The sequence below is a fragment of the Microcebus murinus genome, chromosome 12 (genome assembly GCF_040939455.1).
Source record: "Microcebus murinus isolate Inina chromosome 12, M.murinus_Inina_mat1.0, whole genome shotgun sequence".
NCBI classification, from domain to species: Eukaryota; Metazoa; Chordata; class Mammalia; order Primates; family Cheirogaleidae; genus Microcebus; species Microcebus murinus.
In genome coordinates, this window is record NC_134115.1 from 55,987,429 (window position 1) to 56,013,762 (window position 26,334).

Consider the following 26,334-nt stretch of genomic DNA (forward strand, 5'->3'; position numbering starts at 1 on the left):
ACTGCATGAAAAACTAATCATAAGTCCACTGTTCTTTGAATATTCTACACTCTGAGTCAATTTTTCTCTTTCTTGATACCATTGTTTCCTAGGGATTCCAAATTGCTATTAGTAAAATACCAATATATATATATATACAGCGCTACAAAAACAATATACCAGCAATAACTTTGCCCACACAGAGACATATAGACTGCACTGCCCATCAATGCAGTCTGATCAGTGTCCATCAATGCAGCCTTGCCAGTCCACATAGTGCCCATATTGGTGAAACTCAGCCTCACCAGTGCCCATATTGGTGGAACTCCACTTTTACCTCAGGCTCACACTAGTGTGGTGCGGGAACCTGCATGATTACAGAGCCGGTTCCTCCACCACCTTTCCAGTTCACACTACCCCATGCGAACCGCACTGTGACCTGCGAACTCGCACAAGAATCTGATCGCATGGGTGAGATTCCACTGCAGGAAAAAAGATGGCACGTATGCCTTTTTTCTTCTGAATCTAATGCGAGTTCAGCCATACAAGCATATGGCTGAACTCTCACTGCTCAGAGATGACAACAGTGTGAACCGGGGCTTACACAGCGCACAACATACAACATCATACACAACTGAATATCAATCAGAATATAAATGCACTTACCTTCGATTAAATTGGGTTTCCTACTCCTCAGCTGTCTGCAGAGCCAGATTAAGTTCCCATGGGGCCCTAGGCAGATTACCAGTTTGGGGCCTCCCTGCAATAACACTGACCGCTGACCATTTGCATTGACACTGAGCACTTACAATTATCATAACCACTGAGCACTGACTATTTGCCTATCACTGTGATACAAGCCCCCTAAAAACCACCCCCAAACAACTAACCAACTGTAAAAACAAAAGGCTTTCCTAACTTCCAAAAAAAAAAAGGCACCCCCATCTGCAAAAAAAAGACCTCCTAACTTCAGAATAAAAAGGCCCCCCTTAACCGCAAAACAAAAAAGGCCCTACTAACTGCAAAATAAAACAAAAATAGACCTCCTAACTTCAAAAAAAAATAAATCCTAACTTGTTCTTACCTCGGTCCTCAGGCAGCAGCAGGCTCTGCACAGGCAAGTTCATAACTCGACCGATCACACTGGAGACTGAGGAGGAGTCAAGAGACAGAAGGAGGGGAGTCAGAGAGTGCACAGCGCACATTCCACACATGCCCACTGTGGGCCCGGGAGGAGTTGGCTGCTAAGCAGACAGCCAGTGGGCAGGATAAGTGTCCTTGGCGGGCCACATGTGGCCAGTGGGCCATAGTTTGAGGACCCATGCTCTAAACCCATGAATGGCCATCTCCAGATCATTTATATAGAGCTGTTTATTTTTCCATTCTAACTCTATACAGTCTTGTCTGGTGATCTTGTTTATGTATGTGCGTGGTTTTAATCACCACTATATGCTGACAATGCTCAAATAATTATTTCCAATCCTGCATTTTCATCACCTAGTTAAATTCACTTGGACATTTAATGGGAACATTAAACTAAGCATATCACAAAGTAAATTGCTTATCTTCATTAGCTAATTTTAATTAAGATACTGATACTGCCTAATTTCCATCTCTTGAAAGGAGGGACTCCAGTCAAGTTCTGGCCAGATTCCTTTTTCCCACAGGGCTAAGGAAAGGAGGTGAGGTCAGAGTGCTTCTACAAGAATTGTGTGTAGAGTCATATGAAATAATCCAGATATTTTAGAAACCAAGAGGAAAATACATTATGATAGAAAAAATAGGCAAAGAACATTTTATATATGGAAAGATGCAGATTACCTTTTTGAACACGTTAAGAAATGAATTCAGAAATAACACTGCTATACTTATTTGTCTATTGAACCAGAAAAATATTTAAAAGTATAGTATCATTCAGTGTGGACGAAGTGGCAGTGAAATAGACAGGCTTAAACTTTACAAGTGGAAATGTAATTTTGCAAAATATTTCATCTTCCTGTAGTTATGTCTATTCAATAATTTGAACTCTTTCCACTCTACCCCTTTCAACCACGGTCCCAATTTAGATTCATTATTTCTTCTATGAACTGCCACCACAGCCTCTTCCCTGCTCTTCCTTTTCCCATTCTTCTTCCCTCTCATACCCATTCTGCACTCTACTAAAGAACACTTTTTAAAATCCAAATCTTATCAGGCATATCCCCTGCAGGAACCCCCATCAGTGTTTCCCCATTATCTCCAAGCAAAAGATGGATTCCTTTGCATGACATTCGTGCCCTTTTTGATCTGGTCCCTGTCTGACCTTTCCAAACTAATCTTCCACCAGACTGTCTGGGTTCAAGTCCTGGCCCCTGTCCCTACTAACCATGTGATCTTTGGCAAGTTGCTTAATGTCTCTCTGTACTTCAGTGTCCTCTTCCTGTAAAATAGGATCTTCCTGTAAAATAGGATCATATGCTCACTGCGTCCATTAGTTTTGAGTTTATCGCCAAATCTCTGGAGAATATTACTATGGTGTGAGCACCACAGTGTTGATCAGTTAGTGACAATTTGATGGCGAGTAGATGTGGAGCCTATTCTGTTCTTGAGATACCTCACTTTGGATAATGGGTGAGGCAAAGTCATAAAATGTAACCAAAATGTTTGTACCCTCATAATATCCTGAAATAAAATAAAATAAAAAATAGAATCATAATAACACTAATACTCAGGCATGCGAAGGTTGTATGAGTTGATATACCCAAAGTGTTCATTGCAGTGCCTTGTATATCATCAGCCTTATAGCAATATACACTGTTAATATTATTATTATTATAACTCTTTCACAAGGATTCTGTGAGATAAGGTGAGGTTTTTCTTTTTTTTTTATTATTCATGACTTTATCCATGCTACTCTCCTTGATGGTCTGATAAACAGGCCTCATTTTTCATACTTTTTCCTGTAAATGTCTGGGAAGGACTGAATTCATTTTTGTCCTGCCCCAAGGAACTCATTTCCAAGTGAGGAAAGACAAATAAATAAGAAGTGAATATATACTTTATGTCTGGGAGTGATAAGTGCTATGGAGAAAAATAAAAGCTTCTTGGAAGAATTTACAACTGTGTAAATGACTTCTTTACTCAAATAATGCTTTGTTCATTATTTTTTAACTAGTCCTTTTACTCTTATTAGACACTGAGTTCCTGAGTTTACTTAATTCTACATCTCTAGGGCTTAGCATTCTGCTGAACATATGAAAGGTACAGAAGGTACTTAATAAAGACTTATTAAATATGTACATGAACGCACACATGAAATAATGTTTGAGTACATATATATTTTTATCTTTTTTCATTTTTTTATTTTAGAATACAAAATCTTTCAATTGCATTGTCATAATTGTGCTTATTGCATGGATAGTAGAAATTTTAATTCACCTATTTGGTGTATATACATCAGCCTGGAAAGCCTGATTTACAAATATCTTTTATAAAACTATAACTGAAAACTCAACTGCAGATAAGGGCTGGGGAAATTCCCTTTTCTCATCACAGATAGAAGGCCTAGGGAGCTCTCAGCCACCACTAAGATGCCCTAGTCCCCACATATCAAGAGTTTTAAAAATTCCATTCTATACACTACAGTTGCCACAGCTCTTTCAAGAGGTGGGAAGGAGGACTTCTTTCAACCCTCCTAAGTCCAATCCATAGTTGGTGTCCCTAGGTGCTACCTCATACAAACTTTATAAAGAAGTATGCTACATGTAGTCAAACTGTTGTTTTTGTGTGTAATTTGTCATATATATGTAGAATTGGCTTTTCCAAGCTATCCTGAGCACATCATACCATTCACAATGAGGTTTCTGTGGTGTAAACTATTCCTACTGCCAACCAGAGAATTTATGAAAGGGCATTTGGAGTTCTGCCTGTTCATAAATTGAGGTTTGTCTTTACTACTGGACCAGACATACTTCAAAACCTTCCTGCTCCATTCAGTCCCCTCTCCAATTCAATATCCAATTTACCTTCGGAGACTTTCACAACGCCCAGAACAGAGCAGACACCTAATAAATGTTAAATGAATGAGAATATAATTGCTGTAGCACATTTAACATTGGAAGGAAATATCTGAAGACTACTCTGACTGGTTAATAGTGTAATAGTCAGGATTCCTTTAGTTATAAATTATAGCAATTCTCTTCAAACTAATTTAGCAATTCTCTTCAAAGGGATAAATTTGTCAAAGTTTCAAGTAACCATGGAAAGGGATGAAGCCATTTCTCAGGGACTTGAGTACACCAGGCCTTTCTCTCTCTGTCCTTCATCTCTATTCCTCTCTCTGTGTTTGCTTCATCCTCTCAGATCAGCTGGCTCCACTTTAAAGGGCATGGTGCTGTCACCGGCCTCTGTGGCACCAAATCAGGACTGGCCATTCTTTCCTTTCTTTTGTTCCTAAAAAAGGAATCTGATTCGCCCATCTTGGGTGATGTGCTCATCCCAAAATCAATCGTACTGATTGCTCCTAAACATGTCTAATTGCTTCTTCTCTCCTAACTCCAAAACCTACATTTCCAATTGCCTGCTTACCCAATAAATTAATGAAAACTGGCAGATTAAAATCAGTATGCTGGAACTCAAACTCACTTCTCTTTCTATATAACTTCCTTCTTCTTTATCTATTAGTAATACCATAAATGTAATAGTCTTCTGGGTACCTGAACTTGAAACCTACCCTGTTATATCAAATTCAGTTAGGCATTAAGTTGTTAGCTTTGGCTTCTACCAGACCTTTTGCATCTCTTTTCTCATTTTTCTTCTCATTCCTGCCTCACTAACTGAAGTGTACTTCACCTTCTTCCTGGACTAACAGATACATTTCTATTTGGGCATCATATTCCCATTCTTTATTCCAATCTAGACTTCACACTGCTATCAGAATACCAATTCACAATAAAATTTAACATCAAATCTGTTTCTTATTCAGGGGCTCTCAATGGCTCCTAATGGCTACTGAATATAATACCATCTCATCATCTTGACACTTTAGCATCCACAACTTGAATATGTACCTACAAGTCATAGAGAAGCTTCTCTCATCCATACATCCATACCCTTTGCTCTTGCACAATTTCCTCAATTTGAAATGCTGCCCCCTCTCCCCCAACTAGAGACTCATTCTACTTGTGAAAACCCTAATCATCTTTTCAGGCCTCTATCAAGTTTCATATTATTTGTGCAAATTTTCTCATTTTCATCTGATTATGAATTTTCTTTCCTGATGATCCTTATATTTGTCATTCACATACTTCATTTGTACTTTACCTCATGTCACCTGGTTTATAGTCATGTATGTGCTTTACCTATTCTACTTCTTTAACTGGTTAAGTTAAAGATATTATGAGTCTAATTATTTATCTTCGTAAATTCTTTTGTAAGATGACTGCATCTTTCATAAAGTTTTTGTGCTAGAGATATTTCTGAAGTAAATTGAGGAACTTCAAGAATTCATTACATACATAATGAGTGAGATGTGCACCATCTAGGGGATGGTCATGATGGAGACTCAGACTTTTGGGGGGGGGAAATGGGCATTTATTGAAACCTTAAAATCTGTACCCCCATAATATGCCGAAATAAATTAAAAAAAAAGAATTAATTACAGACTTGCATGGCAATAGATTGCATATGCTTGGTATGCCTACCCTCGACTTCTATGAAGATATATAAGATCACAAATAACAGCATTAGCCCTGTATATTAAATATAAGGAAGACTTGCTAAAATCTGGGCGGAATGTTTACCAGCTACTTTATTAATGAGAAAATAATGAGTAACACCTTCTTAAACTCTGCACTCTGTGTTGTTCTATGAGCAAATAAGAGTTCACTAAAGAAGGTTAGGGAAACACTGATTCACCCCTACTATCTCCACCTAATTTCAGAATTCACAGACCTACATGGGCCATAAAAGGAGGTCATAATCTCTAGCACCATGAGAGCATCTTGTCAACCAAATTCTGCAAATTGTGCTTTCTTTTCCCCCTGACACTTTCTCTTTACTTTCTCTGCTCGATATAAAAGTGGCAGAAAGTACGGGCAGCTCAAAGCATGTAGTATTAATGAGATGCTTAACTACTTAAGAAAAACCATTGTGGTATTAATTTTGCATATAGAATTAGCAAATATTTTAAAGCAAGCACTCAATGTGGGTATAGCAAGGTGGGCATCTAATGTACTATAAGTGGAATGTAAACTGGTATAACCTTCCTAGAAAGCAACTTAAAATATGGATCAAGAGACACTTTAAAGAAACATACTCTTTGACCTAGTAAGATGCCTTCTGTGAAACAGTCCTCAGAAATAGATATTTAATGAAGATTTAAGTTAGCTCTGCCTGAGAGAGTATAAGGAGAAGATAAAGGACAGAAGCTTGTAGAATGTGCAGTCCTAGGATGTACAAGAAAGAAGAGGAGCCAGGGAGAGGGAGAGATTGAGAACCTCAAAGAACACAGTGCATCAGAAGCCAATGGAGGAAAAAGTTTTAAGAAATCATGGCAGTCAAATGTTAAATACTTCACTAAGGTCAAATAAGATGAATACTCAATTCAGACCATTTTAAATTTAGTTATTAAATAAAATGATTTTTAAATAAAAGAATAATAAATTTAGTTGTAAATAGAGTAAAAGTTTTGAGTGCAGCTCCTCTGAGGGCAGAACGGGTAACAAGACGCTATACTGCAAGTTAGTGCATGGTAAAGAGTAATAGATATCAAATGTAAACCACACTTCCAAATACTTGACAGTGAAGAATTCAATCCACAACCATTTATGGAAAATGTACTCTGGGGGTGGAGGTAGGGGACAGTGAGGAAACAAAGAGAAATGAAACCAAGCTTTTTCCTCCAAGGAGGTTGCAGTCTGCAAATGTCTCAGAAACTGGCTTCAGTGGGGCTGTGTACTGCTAGTGGACACTCGTTTGCATCGGTGTTTAAGGTTCTCTGTTTTCTTCCCAATGTGGAATACACTTACAAATTCTCTTCTTGGATTACTTACTCTCTAGGCGTCTTCTAACTCATTGCTATTTGTAATTGCAGAATTTATAGCTCAGCTCTTTTACTAATTGGTCTTGCTTGTACAAAGCAAAAGCAAAAGTCTAGTTTTTGAACATTGTGGGCTGCTATCGCACCTTAAGTTAACAAACAAAAGCTATTCATCTGTAGTTTTTCTTGCTTTAAAAAAAAATCACCCAATTCATCTCTCTGAACTGAGTTATTTATACTATAGTGAAAAGGGAACTTAATTATCCTGCCAACTCTTAAGTGTGTGCCTTCATATGAATGAGTCTGGCATGAGGCATGTTTTCCAGGAGGCAACAGTGACTTCACGAGAGGACAGTCACACTCACTAGTGCTCGTCTGATCAATGGTTTGCATTTAAGAAATGAGAGGAGTGATCACTATACCTGGGTCAATAAATCAAATGGACACCACTGGCCTGATGGACATGCACACTCCGGTAGAGATTAATTCATTCAGGAGACCCTGTGGATGTCCAAAGTTCTAAACCCAAAACATAATTTCATCTTATCAGTAAGAAAAATGAAGAGAGAAATGGAAGTAGATGTTACAGCTCCTGACTAAAGCAGCCTTTGATGAAAGGTATTGTAAAAGTGTTTTGTCTGAGAGAAGTAAAAGTCGTCCCAGGTTAAAAACACGCTTCCTGATTTCCTGGCTTACATTCTAAGAAGGAAAGGCCTGCAAGGCTAACTGCGATCAGTCAACAGTGACTGTGGAAAAGAATGACTCCCGCTGTATAATTTGGGATCTGAACCATGCTGGTTGTGCTTCACTGTTACTTTTCAGTGCTGTTGAGAGTACTTTCCTTGTTTGTCTGAACCCCTCTGTCTGCTGTTTCTTTGAGACCAGCCCTTGTGCTTGTTCTATTCCGTCTACACTTATTTATTGTGAGAGAATAGTAATTGGTTTTACAGAAAGTCTGATGAGTTTACTTAATTGCTGATTGTATTATTCTCCTTAATTCTCATCTATGGAGCTTGGCAAGCAGATAGATGCCATTATCAGAGTTACTTCTTTGCCATTCAATGTCTATCGTTGCCATCATTCAAGAAGCAATACTTTAAGAGCAGAGCTCTGGGTCCTTCTCATTACTGCAGTCAACACAGTTTTCAACTTTTTAAAATTACTTTTGGATCCATCCTTCCTCTTACTTTCTCTCTTTTCCTCCCTTTCTTCCTTGTTTCTTTTCTTCCACATCTTCCTCCCTCCCCCCACAAATGCTTGTTATGTCTGGGCAGTTTGCTAAATGCTGGAGGCACAGGAATAACAGGAAAGTTTTGGTACTTAGCCTTAGGGGATTGGCATTCTCTGGGGAAACTGTAGGAGGGCGGGCTTTATTATATTTGTGATTCTTTGTTCAAATTTGAGTGTTTCAAAAAGGTAAGCACTATGAGAAGGTAGAATTAAGGTTACTAAAGAAGACTTCACTAAAGAAATAGTATTTAAACTGAAACCTGAAGGATAAAGGTGCCATATTCATATGAGAGTAGAATTAGGGCTGACCCAGTGACACCATTCACTACTTTATTAAACTTCTTGATGCCTCCATTACTCCCTTTGAAAAAAACCCTTTAACTCTCACCATCTCATAAGCTTGTTAAAGTGCTTTGGGACAAAGAGGGGATTCAGGGACTTGGGAAGGAAACAGCAATCAATTTTTTTAAGAAAAAAAACCAATAATGGCCACAATAACAGATGTATATCAGTTTAAACTGAATGGCAGGAAACTGTTCATAACATAAATTCAGTGGTTCATAAACCCTGAAGAACTTTTGTGAGAATGATATCAGAAAACTCATAATGGATCAAAACACAGAAATAATTGACCAACAAAAGGAAAAATGATAAATTTATAATAGATAATAATAAACATAGGATAATTTACCATTCAGAAGACAAATAATGCCAAGCACCATACTAAGCAAGTTCTTTACAGAAATAAATAGGATCTGAGTTTTTAGGGAAATGATTTTAGAAAATCATTTGTGGCACACCAATCTGGGTCCTTTGCTCAAAGCCTAGGGTCTCTATGGGGAAAGGGTGAGGGACAAACTACAGGTGAGCTGTGGCATCTCTACTGGGTAGCTCAGTCTATTGGGATATGGATATCACAGATATACGATTGACCCTTGAACACCACAGAGCTAAGGGTGCCAATCGCCTCACAAATGGAAAATCCACATATAAATTTTAACTCCCCCAAAACTTAATTATTAATAGCCTACTGTTGAGCAAAAGCCTTACTGATAACATAAACAGTCAATTAACACGTTTTTGCATATGTTTTATATTCTGTATTCTCACAATAAAGTAAAATAAAGAAAAGAAAATGTTATTAAGAAAATCATAAGGAAGAGAAAATACCTTCACTACTCATTAAGTGGAGGTGGATCATCATAAAGGTCTTCACTCTTGTTGTCTTCACATTGACTAGACTGAGGAGGAAGAGGAAAAGGAGGGGTTGATCTTGCTGTGTCGGAGGTGGCAGAGGCAGAAGAAGCGGAGGGAGTGGACTAGGAGGCAGGAGAGGAAGGCACACTCAGTGTAACTTGCATTGAAAAAAACCTGTGTATAAGGGGACCTGTGCAGTTCAAACTCATGTTCAAGGGTCAACTATATATATATATGCACACATAGACACACAGTTATATATATGTAAATATACATATATTTATTTTTGACAATGAGATAGATATTTCATCCATTTTATGACCTAAGAATGTCTTTCTGAAGTACCTGGGAGCCATCCTTTGAAATACAAACAAGGGAGGGAGCACTCCCATTTCCCAGTTTCTGTAAGGGTAGAAGCCTAACTTCAGTAGGCATCTTACTCCAAGTAGCAAAACTGTCTCCTGTCATTAAGATATGATAAGTTTGTTTTTCCTCTGGATGAAGCCAATTATCTAACAAAGGTGGTGGCTCTAATCACAATGGTAAAGTTGGGATAAACTATGCGTGGCAACCAGTACTGTCAAGACCTCTTACTTAGGACTAGTTGTTGTTTATCTTGAAAACATGTATGCAATGGGTTATATCCACTTGGTTATATAAGAAAATAAGTTTCCTTTCTGTCTTTGCAATCTCTTAATGCATTGCCTACATGCACATCACAGTCTGGTTTAATGCCTATTCAATAATAAAAGTGTTTTCTTTCTTTACCATCTTTGTGGGAGGAGTCCTGGATTGGAAGTTTTGTTTTGAATTCTATTTTCCCAACACTCTATGCTCAGTGTGTCTTCCACAGCTAGTCCATCCTCCATGTGGCAGCCAGAGGTTACTGTCTATAAGGTAGTTTCAGCAGTTGAATTCCCTTTTTAAAAAACTCTTTATGGACTTACCATCAACTCTGAGAAAACAACTCTATTTAATGAGCACTTCTGTGTCCCAGGTCCTACAGTAAGGACATATGCGTGTTATCCCATTTAATTCTCAAAGCAACCCTGAGAAATAAGTACTATTATTATCCCAGTTTTACAGATGACGGGGTATGAAACTTGTTGTAGGTTCTGCAGGTGATAAGATTCTTAGCTGGGATTAGAAAACAGTCAGGACAGTCTATCCAAAATCCCTCTATATCAGACTGCCCAAATCCTAACCCTCACTCTCTTTTCATATTACACTTCATAAATGCTGAAGGTCTATCATTCACTTAACCTACCATTTACTTTCACAGAATGTATACCTTTCCAATTTTGAGTATATAAATGGTGTAAAAAGTAGGATTTAGAAAATATACATACAAAAAGCCCAATATATGACTCTGGAATCACAGAATGAGTGCAATCACAGAATGAGTGCTACAACTATTTAGTAGCACCTGCTATCTTTCAATAAAATTGAAGCAATGATTATTCTAAAATTATCTGTGGAAAGAACAAATGATAATACCTGGAATTTTTTAATAAAAAAAAGAGACAAAACTTCTCCTCCTATATAGTAACATGTATATATAGTTGCAGTGATTAAAACACTGTGATACAATAAATGAAAAGAAAGACATATGAAATCACAGAGAGTTTGAAATCATCTTACATATATTTGAGAGTGTGATATAGGTAATTTTAAATTAGCATGAAAGGTATAGACATTTTTATCCAACCCCACTTACCAATACAGCCTCTATTTTATCTACTAACCATATTAAGCAGTTTTCTCGTGTTCCATCTAATCACAGAAACATGGCACAAAATGATGAGTAAAAGACCAGATCATTCTGTGGAGAAGTCATTCTTTGTCCATTCCCAGTCTAGACTCTGAACACCTAATTCCTTTCTCACGGTTGGTTTCTCAGCAGAAGTGGCATTTTTAAAAAGGATTTGCATAGTGAAAAAGTTATATAAGAAGACTAATAACAGCAATTAGAAGATGCATTATGTTATTAATAAGAAAACTCTGTGCTTCTCTGTATTACTTTGCTTTCAGAAATATTTTTAAATCAAAGCAGAGAACACACACACTTAATGGGAATTGATATGTGTTTTGAGGAAAGAAGAAATCCTAAAATTTAGAACAATCAACTAAATGTAAGACACCTGCTCTCAAATGTTTATAGCAGCACAATTCACAATTGCAAAGTTGTGGAAACAATCCAAGTGCCCATCAATTCATGAGTGGATTAATAAAATGTGGTATATGTGTACCATGGAATACTATTTAGCTTTAAGAAACAATGGTGATACAGCACCTCTTGTATTTTCCTGGATAGAGCTGGAACCCATTCTGCTAAGTGAAGTATCTCAAGAGTGGAAAAACAAGCACCACATGTACTCACCAGCAAATTGGTATTAATGAATCAACACCTAAGTGGACATATAGGAAAAATATTTATTGGGTGTTGGGTGGGTGGGAGCAGGGAGGAGGGGATGGGTATACACAAACACAATGAGTGAGATGTGCAATGTTTGGGGGACGGTCACACTTGAAGCTCTGACTCGAGGAGGGAGGGAGGGCATGGACAATATATGTAACCTTAACATTTGTACCCCTATAATAAGCTGAAATAAAAAAAATAAAGAAAAAAGAAAAAAATAAGAAGAGGCTAGGGATGCCTGCTTGATGGAATTTTGAATTTTGGGTCTCAAGGCTGAGGATTGAATGATTTCTCACCACCATAAAGTAAAGCACATGAATATATTGCTAAAGTTAGTATCCAAAGGGGTTTTCTGTATAATCTGGACATAAGCTATCTAAAACTTGGCTACTTTATCTATCATAGTTTGATTTAGAAAATCGAAATCATTCTAAGTATTCTACACAGAAAAGAAATTAATATCAAGGATCAGAGGCTCACAAAGCAATTGTAGTGGCTGGTGGAAGTAGGAGGATAAAGGACAGGGTATCCTCTGGTAGCTTACAGCTAGCTCAGTGTACAAGAATTGCCTGCACAGTTGCTGTCTGTTCTCACATGTCGTATGTCATATGAAAGCATCTCATTGATTCTCACATGAAACGGAAAACTGCTAGCAAAAAAAGATAGGAAAAGTAGTTTCCAGGCTTCTAGTGTCTGACATATGGGAGAGAATGTATAAGGGAGTAGGAATGCTAATGAGAAGCCAAAATCAAAGACTAACCAAAAAATGAAAAATTAGCAAAGAAAAAAACAAAGACTAACAGGGCAAGGAGGGAAGGAAAAGCCTAAATACAAGACAAGAGGATCAAAGGAAGGGACCGTGGTAAAGGACAGAGCGAAGACAGCCTCCAGGATATTTCTGTGCTGATCAGAAGCTCCCTCTCTCCTTTAGGAAAAACTCAAGGATAAAAAGAATGGTGTCCTGCTACCCAGTGCAATTAGGTGAGGGACATTCCAGGTAGTACATACAGTCTTCTTCTTTGGTCAGCATTCCCAGGGGTTCACACCTCTAAGGCAGCCCCTAGGTTAATCTGGATCTCACTGAGACCCTACTGCTGAGATCAGAGCACCTGGTAAAAGGTAGCAGGCACCAGGGCTAAAATGTAGCCCAATATGAGCATTTACAAAATGGGGTTACTTCTGCCAATCCCTGGTGTATCAATATTATGAGCAAAGGAAGGGAAAAAACTTTAAGTCGACTCCATCTTAGGCATATCCACAGTGGCAAAGTTTCACTAAAATCTTTAGTTAAATTTCATTTTATAGCCTTGAAATGCCTCTTAACTCTTACCATATATTTAAGGTTCTTTTCCTTGCTTTCAAGGAAACAATAAATTGTGAAAGCTTTTGTTCTCAAGAAAATCATACCAAGATTTGTATATACCTGTTTTCAGAAAGATAAATTTTCCTTTGTTGTAGCAAACGGAATACATATTTGCAAAGTTCCTTGGAGACTCTTAGTTCAAAAATCCTGCCAGCTCATTTTTCAATGTTAGCCTAAAAAGAAGGAGCTGCTTACCGATCTAAACTTATTTCTGTCCTCAGGAATAATAAAAGGAGTCAGAAAACAGTTTACTTAGAATTATCTTAAGGCAGAGAATTTTGTTTATGGGTGTTTACCCACAAATGTGGGGTAGAAAACCTGCTAGCCCTTTTGGAAGAATTCTTCTCACAGGCAGTGGTCTAAAACCAATGTGATAATGAGTGACTAAGAGTGACTAATGAATAACACCAATGAGTCTTGTGTGATATAATTGTGAATATAGTATAAAAATCCAGCAGAATAATTCTTTGAATGGCTTCTAGAACCTCTTGATGCCCTGAAATTTCTGGGCAACAATCTGTTCCATTGCTTATTTCAAAAAACTGAAATTAGTCATAGTCAAGATGAGGGACTCGCCCTGCTTTTCAGCAAACTCTTAATGAGTCTTCTCGGAGTATATGTTCTCTATTCCCATCTCCTTTTTGGAAATGGGTGTCTTATTAAGGCCCCCCTTTAAAGGGATAGAAAAAATGGCTAACAGTAATTGCACCAGGAATACTAAAACCCAAGTAATCAGAGATAGGTGTTGTCCAGTGGGCTGTAGCTGTTCCCACTCTACTCATCGTAATGATCTGAGGGTATAGGTGCCATGGGGATCCTTTATTGGTAACAGTATTTGTTGCCAGTCACTATTACAAATTTCTAATATTTTAAATAAGGCTGTGCTATAAGTATCATCATGATCATCATCATCTCACAGTTAAAAAAACTGAGGCATAGGGCAGCTAAGCACCTTGCCTACCCTGATAGTAAGTGGGTAAATTGGGATTAACACCCAGGCAGTTTGGCTCCAGAGGCCACACCGGGGACCCTTAGAGCATTGGCCCAAGCTGTTAAGGCAGTGTATGACCACACACAACTTACAGCAAATTTCTCACCTCCTATCCTAGGTACTTGGTAGGAGCTAGTGGGAGGCCATGAAAAGATGATTTGCTTTCCCAAGTGGACTTCCAAAGACTTCTGGCAAAATCCATCAATCCTTAAAGACCTGAGGCCTGAGCCTGTATCTATTCACTACTCAGACAACTCTTACTTTTTGATGTACTCAAAAGTTCTTCTGGCCTATTTTATTACGAGCAAGATTAGAATATATGGTAGCAGAAGGGCCAGTGATTCTGCCAGACCCTGTATGTAGTAGCATAGGCCATTTCCTGTGAAGTACTCTTTGGAGCAATCTAACCTGTCCTTTGCTAAAGCCAAGAGGCCCAGGAAGTATTTAAAAATCAAGCTACCCAGCTGGACAGGGTACATAATGCTAAGGAGATCATATGTTGCAGTTTTTCTGGGACAGTCTATATATACTCCTGTTATCCATGTGCAGTTATGAATAGAATCCACTTTCGCTTCCAAATGTCCTTGAGTGTGGACTGTAAATAATTATATGGTCGCTCTGGGAATCTTCCACCTCTTCATCTGCATAGCCAAGCAGGAGCCCTAGTCTCAGGCTTCTTTGGGGAGATGAGTTGCTGGCTGCATCCTCTAGAAATCAGGGACTTGGGAATCCTGTGGACACTCACATCTAAGCAGAAAGCCTGATGACCTCAAGGAGTTCTGGGATTATTTGACTATTTTTTTCTTCTAAATTTCTTTCAGGGAGCTTCTGGTTAAGCATAGTCTATTCAGAAATTTTTTTCTGCATGTCTTTTTTCTCCCATTGCATATGCAGAGCTGTTTTTGTTTTGTTTTGTTTTTCAAAATCAGCACTTTGCTGTTGGTTCCTCTCTTCTCCAGAGATTCTTATTAGCATACCAGGAAAGGCACATGGCCAGACTGCATATTCACATTAAAAGTAAGTCACTCAAGGAAATTAGAGACAGATTTTATTGACAGGGATAAATAACAGTAACACCTGAGCCATGATTCGACTCATCACTCACAAGTTCTAGCAACCATTAGCCAAATGGATCCATTGTTATCGACAATCATTGAAATTCAATGCTCACTTTTTCCAATCTGAAAATCTTTTGAAGATCTTCAAGCATGCCTTACTGACATCTCTGAAAAGGCTTGCAGCTTAAGCCATTATCTAATACCTTATTCATTTTTAGTTTTGTAAGGAGCAAACTGATATGCTGCATTAGGAGCAAGAGGGTGATAAAGAAAGGCCTTATTGTTAGAGGGACTTGGAAGAGGCCAAATCTAAGCATTGCTACCTTCCAAAATTTGATTAACATCATGTGTGCCAGATACATTCTCACCCCACAACTTCTGTTACTTACCCCTGCACAATATCATCCCCCTTCCTCACCTTCCAGCCCAAATCACAAGCAAGCTGAACCTAGCAGCAATCTCCATACCTGCATAGTCTCTATTCCCTGTTCTAGCAACAACTTCACTCACCCTGCCTCGCTCACCTCATCTCTGCCCTGCATCCTGGTAAACTCCCTGCAAAGGTTCTACAGAGAAGCCTGAACTCTGGATGATCTTGCCATAGGACACTCTGTGAGGAGAAACCCAGGAACTTGATTTTCTAGAATGCCTCTCTTTAATATTGTCCAGATTTAATGTAAGAAACCCATTAAAGCTTCAGCCACTGTTGTTCAGTGTCCCCACCACCTCTTACTTCCTAGAATGTGTAAGAGAATTAAATAACATCCATATCCTGACGCACTGAGTTTTTCTTCTCCAATTCAAAAGAGGTTGCTCCAGCATTTTCTCTTCAGTTTGGCTCTGGTAGGCTAAAAACCAAAAGACAAATCTGTACCTCAACTTCTAAGAGGACTTATACCTTGGGGCTCCTCATCTGTTCCCTTGCTTTGCCATGGACCACCATCCTTTTTAAATATCCAAAGCAAAATGTAAATACTCCACTCCCACTTCAATAAGCAAATAGCTGTATATCATATAGGATTTCTCATATGAGTGTACAATGAATGATTAAAGGATTAAAATAAGCTTTCATGAATATAACATTTAATTTGAGCTTGAGCCTTAAGGAAGAGGTGGTGTTCTACTCTATAGCAAGAAATAATCTGGCCTGACATTTGTTCAAAGTAATAAAAAGAAAGAAAAATGTAATAAACAACTTGTTTTGGTTTTTGTGAATATATTAGCGACTTGCTTCTGATTATGAAGTATATTGATTTTGAGTATAGAGCATTGCTTCTAAAGTGTTTTAGCTGTTAACAGCAGCTGTGACAGTCCTGCCTATATTCAGACTTTGAGAAACAGGTGGCTTTTATAGGTATTGATTATATGGCACTATATAATTTATGAAACCGAAACATTAAAAATTATAACCAGAAAACTTTGTCTACCCTTCACCTTGTACCCATTAATAATGAGACGGATGAACTAAATAAACACCAAGGGAGGAAACCTGGGTCATCTATTTTCCTACAACATGAGGAGCTTTATTCTAGACCTTTTGAACATAAAATGACTGTCCAGATCCTTCTAGTCTAAATATAACAGCTAGGTTTCCTTTCCTTCACATTTTAATTCCTATAGAAGGAAAATGCAGAGACAAAAACATTTAAGAAAAAGTCATTTACTCACAAAGATAATTTACAAGGGAGCTAGGTTTCAGAAAAATTAATTCATCAAATAAAACCACAACATATATTTAAAGGAAAAAAATTGCAATATTACCAGGTTATCAAATTTACACTTAGTCTGCTCATGGTAGAAAAAGACCAGTGTACCCACCTGATTATCCTATCCAAGAAGATCCTGACATCTACAAGTATCAGCATTGTAGAAGTCAAGGATGAAGATGTTTTTGTTAGGCAGTCAGTTAACTTATGGAGAACACTTAAGGTTTCACTTATTTTGAGATAGAATTAAACATAGTTACTCTGTTCTTTTGGCTTGATTTGAGATGCACAGTTTTGTTATTTTGTTTTTGTTTTGTTCTTTTGTTTGTTTGTTTTCCTGGTCTTAGGATGTGATGTGAACCTTTACCTATGATAGTGGCCTGCCAAGATGTCAATTTTGCTTTCACACTCCACACTATTAATAAAGGTTGTTGGGGCATGAAAGATTCTGATGTCTCATTTGGGGTAAGTATAAGATGTCATATTTGAACAGATCAGTGAGACTATTTCTATCAGACACTATTTTTAAAGCTCTGCTCAATTTCAATGACCTTCTTTTAAATACAAATAAATTGGGACAGGAGAGAAGTAACCTGGTAAAAGTCACACATCCATCACACAGTACAATTCTGACTTGAAACCAGGTGCTCTAATGAGTAGTCTAGCACACACATGGTAGAGGCTGTCAAAAACAGAGCACTTATGAATATTTGTTAGATGAACAAATTCTCTTTTCATTTCACCAAGCTGTATATGGTCCAAAAATTAAAATCACCATATCACACTCTGGAGCTCATCCATTCAGAGTAGTTATACCTGCTCCACTATAATGGATTCTTTTTCAATGTGGAGAGAATTAATTTTTTAAAAAAATATCAAGTTGAATAATCCTTGTATGCAATATAATTAGTGAGTGACCATGGTATGGAGAAGCTCATTTCATTTGCCAGAAATCTTAGTGTGACTCTCTGGCTGCACGGTAAGAGTAAAATGCACTAATTATGTGAGGCAAATGTGTGTTAATTATATGGTTCCATAGAAGGTTACGTTTCTTCCCTACTTCTTTTGTAAAGGATCAATTGTTTATTTCCAAAATTTGATTCCTTTTGGTCTTTATAGGGTTTCTCTGTGGTTCCTTTTCTCATAATGAATACTTAGCTTAGCCAAGATGTTTTTTCTAGTTTGCTTTAGAGTGCATTGATTTCGTGAAAATTCACTCAAATAATGTGCTCCCTGTATCTTTTTCTCAAGGATGAATTGCCTTTTTCAGTTTGAGTCTGGCAAACCTAGGGCTTCTTACTCCAGTGCCATCACTTAGAAGTGGAAAAGGGCCAGAATATGTTTTATAAATTCTTGCCAAATAGCCTCCTTCTTATGGTCACTTAATTTTCAGGCCTCACCACAGATGGCAAATCCTACAGCAAGCATTGCTTTGAGACTAGAGGGCTCCCAATAACTGGCAGTTTGTTGTAGTGCACTCAAAAACTGTTGTGACCCTGAACATCCTCTGCATGAGATAATCCCATTTAAAAATATTACTATAAGATTTAAGGACTGTAAAGCCTAACTCCTTTTGTACCTTAATATTTAAACATTAAACAATAATCAGATTCCAAAGATGTTACCGAAAGTTCAGCGCTTGTCTCTGAGACCACATCAGAAAAATGAGGGTAAGTGATTTGAGAAGAAGGAAAGAGAAGTTTATTAATTTGCCAACAATTGAGGAGTATGACAGACGCATGGCTTAAAGTACCATAGTCCTCCCCATGAGCAGAAATGCAAAGCTTTTAAAGGGAGTTTTCAACTTGGGGCTATTGCTGTTTAACTACAGTTGATGTTCCTGATTAACCCCATCTCCAGTGAAGATAAGCTATCTCCTGTGGTGACTGAACAAAAAAGTAAAAAAAAAAAAAAAAGATTACTGGCCTCAGACAGGGATGCGGGTTTTAAAACATTGACTGCTGCACTAGTAAAAAAAAATTTTTCCCTGTGTTCACAATATTTTATTAAAACAAAATGATTCTTTCTAATTTGTTGCTTTTAAATTGTTTTCTGTGTGTGAGTTATATGCGATGCAGTCCACATTTTAAGAATTAAATTGTCAATATTAATTGTAACAATAAGAACATCAGCAAGATTTTCATGAACCAACTGTTTTGGGGTTTTGCTTCATGAGGCCAGGGGTTCAAAACTAGTATGAGTTAAATATAATTCATATGGCAGTTAATATGTTAATTCCCAAGACAAGTGTGTATGGGGAGGGTTAAAGAGACAACTCATAAAACATTCTACCATTTTTTCAAGCACTCCCTGTGTTACAAAGACAGCCACTCTTAAAAAAAAAAAAAAAAAAAACCCAGACACTTGGTTTTGAAAAGGGATTAGAATCTCTCTTTTTGGAAGAATAAGAAATTGAGGAGGAGTAGGGGGAAAACCAAACTTGAAAGCTAGTTTCCTTGACTCTGAATGAGAATAGAACACACGTAAGGGAGTTCTGTTTCTTTACAGACAGCTAATTAAAGTCTAGTGACAGATTATAGCATTGTTTACGTTAAAGTCAACATTCACGGAAAAAAATTATAAAATGGAATTCAAGTTTACTATTTTTTCCTTTAACAGTGTATAATAAATTAAGGTAGATCTTACTGCTTTGCTAATACCCATGCTATTTTAAATTGTAATATAAAATTAGGAGAAAAGTTGTGTTTCACTCTTAGGACACAGCCCTTTTCTCTAAGTATGAAAATAGTTGTTTGTCCTATAAATTCTATTTACATAAATAAATATTTAACATTTATATGTAAATGTTTCACCAAAAAGTCCTGCATTTTAGCAAGCTTTATAAAATCCTGAAAAAAATGTATAAAAAAAATCTCTGAATCTATATTCTAATTGTAAAAACCATTAAAAATATATTGTTCATTGAGCTTTTCTTTTATGATTAAAACCTAAGCTACATGTTAATTTATATAAAAGATGAGATTATGATAACAAGACTATAACTATCAGCCCCTCTCCTGGATGACTAGAGTGAAGAAAGGGATATTAAAATTTGGAAAATTATCTAGTTGTTCACAATGATGAAAGCATTCTGTGATAGTTATGTTAAAAGGTCAAGGGAAAATGCTACCACTCAGCACTCAGAACAATATTATGGACTAATTTCCTTCACAGAAATGTTTTCCAGTGACTTGAATATGAGCTGTTTCTCATCTCACCAGGATTTTCACCATTGTGAGTAGGCATTCTCACCACAGAAACAAAGTTGCTGAAAATTAAATCAGATATGTGAGATGCACTCTCAGAATGCAGAGAAAGATCAAAAAGAGGCAATAACAATCAAAATCAGCATGTTAGATTTGAAGCCTAGAAATTGAAGCCCTATCTTATGGCTCCTTTGTTTTTCTAAACATGAATTAGAAAAATCAAAAGAGAAAAGTATTCCAAGATGAAAATAGCAGGGTGAATTAGCAGAATAGGTAGCGGTGAAGGCGAGGGAAGACCTGAACTCTAAAATCAGAAGTCGTATTGAACACTTAGAAAAAAAGAGAGAATAATGAGATATATTTTGTGGAAATTATTTAATCATAAGAATTGAGAAAAATCCTACAAATATACATTAAGAAAAAAGTTATATAACCTATAAAAGAAATCTCCCCTTCCCAAATCAAAAATAAACCTAAAAAACAGTAAGACAATGGAGCAGCATCTACAGGGCTTTGACAGGGAATTGTTGTTTAGCCAAATTTCTCCTCCTGTGTGCAAGCATAAGAAGTATTTTCCTAGTTCTTGTGTATCTCAGCATGACTATTATTCTTTTATCTTTCCTACTACACATATCTAAAGCCTACAAGGAAGATTATAATAGGGAAAAAAATGATGAAATGATTTCATGTATTCAAAATCAGTCACCCCCCCTAAAAATTCAAATATATATTTAAAAAAAACACTATGACCAAGAAAACTAATTAGTTTAAAATAGATTGGAAAAGAAAGTTATGTTATCTAAGTCAATGCCAAAATAATTTTGTAAAGTTTAATTTCCGTTCCATATATATAACAAAAATAGAAGAATATTTTCATAACATGGTAAAATTTATCCATCCTGAACCAGGAGGGAGCACCATACCTTAATGAAGAAATTGTTGAAGCATCTAAACTAAATCTAGGATAATAAAATAAAACAAAAAACAAACACAAAGATACTCATAATTAAAATCATTAGTGAGTATTTTTCTGACAATACTAGCCTCAACAAAAATAATGAGAAAAAAGAATGAGGAGGCATAAATTTGGGAAAAATGAGCTGATATATATTTTTTCAGATGATATGATTGCCTAGAAAATTCAAGCGAGCTCATGAAAAAACAAATGAACTATTAGAATTAAAGTGACTGTTTCAATAAATACCTTGTTCAGAAAAAAATATACAGAACAAATAGCTCTCATATATATAACACCTAGTTTTTCTATTCCAGCTTTACCAGACAGTCCTGCACTAGGAATTACAGAAAACCCTTAGGTAGGAGAGTAGTAGGATTACAAAACTCAACTTTGAACTCCTAATACTTGTAAAAAAAAAAAAGTGGTTAATTATTACAACCTCTACCTGTCTACATGGGTGAACAATATCACAGAAAGTCAAAGGAGTAAAAAGTATTGCCCCTTTTATTAAGAAATCCATAAAGCTGGGAAGATAAGATATATATGCACATGAAATCATTCAAATTGAGAATTAATTTTCCGTTTTACATTTATATTTTACAATCCTTATATAGGAGGGGCTCAGTCTGCCTGAATAGTCAACATGAATCATGAATGCTTTCATCCTCAAATATGATTTCTAACAAAAAAAATCTTGTTTGAGTTGGGGGAAGAAAACAGGGGTGGGAGTGCAGCATCTTTCAAGATACAAAGTAATATATGTGACTTTTTATTGAGAAAAAAAATCAATGAAACTAATCCCAGGGATTCAAGGGTGAAAATTTTTCCCTATTAACAGAGGAATGTCTCCCTACCCTACAATTGTAGCCCTTGAAAAACTATTTTATGCCACAAGTTGTAGTCTATTATTAAATGTATTATGTCTAAATCATGGAAATAAAACCAGTCTCAGACCATTATTTTCTGGGTATGCTGAGACATTTCAGGAGGACGACCAGCAACTAAGTCCTAAAGATAGAAAAAGACCATTAAAAAACAGCAACTGTTCATTTCCAATATTTCATTTGCCACAGGTGGGGGACTTTCCAGAAGGAACAAGAAAGAAGGAAAAAAAAGAGACAAGAGTTACATGTGCCGCTTGGCCCAGAAACTTTATGAATTAGTCTGAGAATGGTTCTTGGGTTATCTTTGTAAGAGTGATTTAGCAACATGAAGCATATCGCTTTTAAATACTGAGTGTAACTGACATAATTAATTATCAATTTCCTTTAAATGATACTTGAACAAATCGTATCTCATCTACTGCTTCTCAGAGGTTGTACCAGCAACGTCAAAGCTTTCGGCAAATTAACTTACAGCCCTCTGGGTCGGTTACCTAGCAGACATCAGAGGCCAAGTAGTGGCCATTGTTTTATGCATATTTTTTTATCCTTGTAAGTGTTTTGGATAAGGAACTTGGGCTATGACCCAGATTTTTAATATTAACCCTATAATCCTTCTTTATCCCAGCATGTGACAAATGTCTAATTTTTCTACTTGTTAGTTTCCAAACAATTAAATAGCTAAATAAATAAGTTTAAGCTGATGTTGTTAACAACATCAGGGGAATGATCTTTGTTCCTTGGTAATTTCAGTTTACTATAGAATATGCCCAATGAAGAATGCTGTGTTACTAGTTTTCACATCATGCTGTTACTGAAGCAGAGACTCATTTCCTAAGCCACCATGATGAGCTGAGGAACTCAGGACTTCTCAGAAACTCAGAAGCAGTGTTTTCTTCAGTAAGTGGCATTATTGAGGTCATTAGAATCAGTTGAGACATTCTGTGTTTAAGCTTGCTTTGCCACAAAATTATAGAGACACGAGAAACAGGTTTTGTATCCCTAACCTTTCTTACTCCATTTTACTTCCCCTAAAAAGGTCATTTGCTAGTTTCCTGGGCCATCTAAATCAACTTGGATGAAGGACTTCTCCATACTTCAACTCCTCTGGATTTCTGTTGTATCTGGATCAATCAGGGCTTTTGCTGTATTAGGCACAGACAACTGAATTTATATCTGGAAAATTTCCTTTTCAATACTCCATGTGTCTGTAGCTGAGACTTTTGCACGTCTTTTGAAAAATGTGCCTCTTACGCCCTATTTTAAGGCCAGATGTTCTCATGTTTGTAATAATTTGCATAATAGATGAGGTTTCTCACATAATTTCTGGTATTCTTCTGTGGATACATGAATTGAGGTGAACAGAAATTCTTTTAATATTGATGGTCCAGGCTGTTTTAAGGCCCAGGAGGTAGTGACAAAAATAGTGATATTTTGCAAAGTTAATTTTGATGTTGAGAAAATGAGGGACAGAATAGTTAGGTGGTTTCTCAAGGTCACACAATGAGTAAGAAAGGCAGCAGGAATTAAATGTCATGATACTTTAGAAACTATATGCCTAAATACTGTGAGGTTAAATGAGCTTTACTCATGGTGTCTTTTGTCATCATTTCATTATTCCTGAGGTTATGTGGGTAGAACCAATTCATAGCTGTTAGGTACAAGTGACATTTGGGAAAAATAAATTAAATAATGGGGAAGAATCACGCAAACCTGAGGCAGGCTGAATGGGCATAGTCTTGAAGAGTTTTATCCCATTGAGTATCAACTCCATTGATCTATTCTATTAAGTCTCAGTAGGCTAATTAATACTACATTATTTCACAGGGGCACAATATAATTTTCAGCAGACTGTGAGGTCTAGAGATCTGGCTGTGACCCTCATGTGGCATTCAAAAACTGTGAGGGTTTGGGCAAGTCATTTAACCACTCTGGGCTTCAGTCCAAATAATTCTGGGCTTCAGTCCAAATAAGGGATTTGAGCTTCATGGTTCCTAGGAGTCTTTCTACTTCCAACAGTCACTTTTGCTTATACTAATCTAGTATTTTTTCACTATGATGTTACAAGAATAGAATATTCAGAATAGAAATGCTTAATGGTACATGAAAGGGATTTCACTGGAAAAGCCATGAAACAAAGAATAAAAAAGCATCCTTTGAAATGTTTTTTCAAAATCATACATTTGGCCAGGTGTGGTAGCTCATGCCTAAAATGCCAGGGCTTTGGGAGGCTGAGGTAGGAGGATCACTTGAGCCCAGGAGTTTAAGAACAGCCTGAGCAACATAGGAAGACCTCATCTCTAAAAAAATTAAAAAATAAAATAGCAATAAATAAATAAATAAATAAGTTAGCTATGCATAGTAGCATATGCCTATAGTCCCAGCTACTCAGCAGGCTGAGACAAGAAGATTGCTTGAGCCCAGGAGTTTGAAGTTGCAGTGAGCTGATGGCATCCAAATGTAAATTTCTCTTTTGCTTCACATTCTAGCTCCTGTACTCCCATCTCACCTTCACTGAGAAGCAGGCTCAATTGACAAAACTGATACACAAATATGGAAAATCCTACATATACTCTCTGAAAAGACTAGATAAGGGTGTAAAACACATATCACTGTTTTTGACATTCGATACAGATGGAACTAGCCGGGAAGGAATATAAGGCTAATACAAAACAACTTTTTAAAGAGCAATACACTTGCTCTTTTAAGAGTAATACAGAAAATTCTGGAAGAATCCCCACTGTGAGTCCCTAACATGGAGTAGCGGTGGCTGAAGTAGAAAGTACACCATGAGAAGCAACACACTAGGAATGGCTCTCACTCTGTTGAGAAGCAGTTCCCGAAGCCCCTGGACCACAAATGTCAAAGATGAAAACCATCTTGCATGTAGAAACCTGGAGTGTTGTCAGGCTGTTCTCTGAAAACAGCAGGGATCCCTCAGGTCCTGGGCAGGAGACATAGCAAGGAGGTCAGAACTGCTATACCCTATTTCTAAACTGTGATTTGGAACGATGAAGAGAGAGTCAGTTCCTTGTCCTGGAGGCTTCAGGAACCCTAACCAGGGTTAATTCATCAGAACAAAGTTCCCAACTGGATGCCTATGGTTCTGTCTCCTCTCCACTTCCTATAGATTGCTGGACTCCAGAGCTGATAAGATGAACTTTTATAAAGCAGTTTAAATAGAGAGGAAGCCTAAGGAGAATATTTTTAGATAAATACTATATCTAAAGTATCTCTTCTTATTTGAGGATAAGTAGGCTGAAAATTAAAAATATTATACTCAGTGAGAGAATATAAATGTAGCAATAAAATGATGTAAGAAGAACGTAGTTGTATAATTTTTAAAAATATGAATTCTAATAAATGAGAGGTCCAAAGAAGTGAGATAAATTAAAAATTTGACATGAAAATTAAGGCTGGATCACAGAGGAAGATAAATTTTTTTAAAGATTAAATAAGTAAGTATTAACTTTGAATAGCTCTATGTTGTAAAATACAGAAAAAATTAAAGGAAAAAAATTAAAATTTAATTTAAACTTAATCATTGAGTGATAATCACATTTTTGGTGTATGATTACAATATTTTTGCTATGTAGGTGTGAAGAAGGCATGATTGTATATGTAATGAGTATATTTTCTTAGGTCTAGAAGATATATATTCTAATATTTCATTTTACATGACATCACTACATGATTCAATAACAGCATTTTGGATAAAAAACTTTACATTTAATATATGGAAAACTTACACTGAGAAAAACATTTGACACATCTTTATAACATTTTCTTCTTTTATATCACAAAGTTTGAATCAAACCCTCCTTCACACTTAGAAACTAAAAATTCTTGTGAACCACTTCAGCCACAGACAGCACTGCAAGCGTCATAAAGCCATGCTGTTTTTCCAAATTCTTCATCAGGAGTTTGACCTTTTGAGGCCCTTTGTGCTCAGTGGTGCAATTTCGAGGAAAATCAAAGAATACTGGAGTTTCAACTCCATTTTTAAATTTATTGAAAGCCTAAGGTTTTTGTTTATTTTCGTTCAAAACCAGCACAGCATATGAAAAGGCTATCCTTGCAAGTCTGACAGAAGATTTTGGCAGATAATGTTTGGCACCAGAGTGATATCTTTGAAAATTCCAGGATCTGGTTGGAGGTGATAGATTCTAATGTCTTTAATGATATGCTGTGTGTATGACAGGATGTGTTTTATGAACAATAACTTTTAATTTCAATGTTTCATCCCTATGTAATATTTTGGAAGGTACTTTTAGCAACAATTAAGAATGTACATTTAAATTGTAAATGCCTGAGATGCTACTAATGAA

The 26,334-nt window shown here is 36.7% G+C and overlaps 1 long non-coding RNA gene across 2 annotated transcripts in view; it reads right to left on the reverse strand.

Moving 5' to 3' along the window:
• Nucleotides 1-26,334, reverse strand: part of LOC105871181 (uncharacterized) — a 76,529-nt gene that overhangs the window by 28,342 nt on the left and 21,853 nt on the right. Inside the window, exons 2-4 of one of the 2 annotated variants that reach the window (XR_012922187.1) lie at nt 9,398-9,468; nt 1,064-1,129; nt 646-739 (exon numbers count right to left, since the gene is read on the reverse strand). This is a non-coding gene — a long non-coding RNA (uncharacterized LOC105871181). The remainder of the gene's footprint in view (nt 1-645; nt 740-1,063; nt 1,130-9,397; nt 9,469-26,334) is intronic. The other variant, XR_012922188.1, reaches the window with a different exon arrangement.